Here is a 2,521-nt window from a genome sequence, read left to right as displayed (position 1 = left end):
ACAAGCTTGAGTAAGCTCCCTGTGCTGAACATTATGTCCTTCTGAGGTATCTCTTTTGACTGTATGCGACACCAAGGACTGTAACCCTCTGGGTTCCTCTTTCCATGGATTCTCCAGGCATGAAAACTGGAGTGGATAGCCATTCCCTTCTCCTGGAGATCTTTTGGACCTTCAGGGATGAATTGTGAATTCAGGACTAACGTATACACTGAAATCTGTATCTACAAGAGATATTTCACAAAGATCATCTCCTTGTGAAACACAAGGAGTTGAACACAAGGGGTTGAACACGGGTCTCGCACATTGCTGTCATATTATTTACACTTTGAGCCACCAAGGAACCCCTAGTATCTATTAGAGATACAGAGTTTTTGTATATGTGGGAGGAAGGAGGAAGAAGATAGTCCTTTGAATTATCTATTTTTTGTTGTTCGATTGTTCAGTTGTGTCCAACTCTTTGTGACCCTATGGACTATGGCACGTCAGGCTTCCCTGTCCTTCACCATCTCCTGGAGCTTGCTCAATCTCATGTCCATTGAGGTGGTGATGCCATGCAACCATCTCATCAGGTACAGATTTCTGTGTATATGTGGAAGGAAGGAAGGAGATATTCATTGTGAATTATCTATTACAGATACAGATTTTGGTGTATATGTAGAGATAGAAATTTTTATGTATATATTAGAGATACAGATTTAAGTGTATGAGGAAGGAAGAAAGGAGAAGGGAAGGGAAGGAAGGAGATAATCTTTGTGAATCTCTCATACAGATTTCTGTGTATACATTAGTCCTGAATTCATAATTCATCCCTGGATATTTATTGGGTTTTTTTTTTTGTAATTCCTTGTTTCTCTTTAAATTTTCAGAGTCTCTTTCTGGCTTGTAAATTAGTTTGTTTGCATCTCTTTTTGTATTTGCCTAGAAGGAAGATCATATGCTATTCTCTGCCTGCCTGGCTGAATACAGTTAGTGTATGATCTCACACAGTCCATAATTTCATCATTTTAGTGCTGCTTTTCTGTGTCTGACTAGCACCGATGTATTTTTGCACCACATCTTCGATAAGCTTTATTCTGTCAGAGGACAGTTTGTGGTTCTGTGTCTTGGCCACTGTAAGTGGTGCAGCAGTGAATGTTGGGTGCGTATGTCTTTCCTGAATGGTGGTTTTCTCAGGGATGCAGGCCCAGATGTGCATGTCAGATTCTAGGCTTTGCTGTCTTCAGTGGTGTGTGTCCTGGCATGAGGAGGCTGTCTTCTCGAGGGGCGAGGGCAGTGTCCATCCCCACCATCTGTGTAGTGGGCTGCAATCATCTGACTCTCTCCCACATTTACAGTTTGTAGACCTTTGAGGGTGTCCATTCTGACTGGTAGGATTTGACTCCTTGTTATCGTTTTGATTATCATTCCTCCTGTAATAATTAGATGCTGAACGGATTCTCCTGTGGCCGTTTGGGTTTCTTTTTTTTTTCTTTCTTCTTCTTCTTTCCATAAAGGATTTGAGGAAATGTACCTGTCCCAATTGGCTTCTTGAAAGTCAGTTGTGTTTAGAAATTTTTTTGCAGAACCCACCCCAGGACATTTCCTGAGGGCAGCTGTCATTAACAGCCCCCTTGGCCTTGTGAATTGGGCTTGCAATTAAATACTGCTGGTCAAGTTGTATTTATAGGAAATGTCCACAAGACAGCAGCATTTCTTCATGCCCAACTGTTGTTCCTGGGGCAAGGAGATCCTTAGGGAAAACCGGCTTCCTGGGCTGTGAATTACAGTGGAAAGTGTCTGAGCAAACACTCACGGGCCTGTGTCTCACTACTTCTTCCCCTAAAGCTCCACCCTCCCCTTTAGACACTTCCCCACCTGGGCCACAGCAGCCTGCTGAGGTGCCTAGGAGGCTGCATCTCAGGAAGAAGGCTAGAACTGGGGACCCCAGCATGAGATCAAGAAGTGAGGTGAATTTTCCACACTCTTGGAGGTCAGAGGTCTGAACCACCGTCTTTTGGGTGCCCAGGGGACTTTGTTCCCAGCCAAGCAAACCAGACAGTACAGGTTTAAAAGGGAGGTCAATTAAGGACACCCTGCCCGCTGTCTCATCCCCATCTAGTCTAGCCATGGGACCCACACCTACTCAGGCTCCAGGGGTGGGTTAGAAGCCTAAGTCCAGGAGTTCGGAGGGAACAAAATAGGTTTTCCTTTTCTTTCTTTTACTTTTCTTTAATCTCTAGTTCTTTGTTTTAGGTCGGTATACAGCCGCCTGATTCAATTATGACATACACAAACAGCATATCTCTTGTTTGGGGGATTCTTTTGCCATAGAGGTTATTGCAGAAGTTGCACAAAGTTCCCTCTGCTGAAAATCATGTCCTGCTGGGTTATCTACTAGAAATACAGATTTTTTTTGTATTTGTGGGAAGAAGGAAGGGAGGAGATAATCCTTGTGAATTATCTATGACAGATAGACATTTCTGTGTATATGTTAGAGGTCCAGATTTCTGTGTATATTTGGAAGGAAGACAGGAAGAAAAGA

This window comes from Giraffa tippelskirchi, chromosome 12, assembly GCF_054371585.1.
Source record: "Giraffa tippelskirchi isolate mGirTip1 chromosome 12, T2T-mGirTip1v1.2.pri, whole genome shotgun sequence".
In the NCBI taxonomy this organism is placed as follows: Eukaryota; Metazoa; Chordata; class Mammalia; order Artiodactyla; family Giraffidae; genus Giraffa; species Giraffa tippelskirchi.
Note: the sequence above shows the minus strand (reverse complement) of the source record.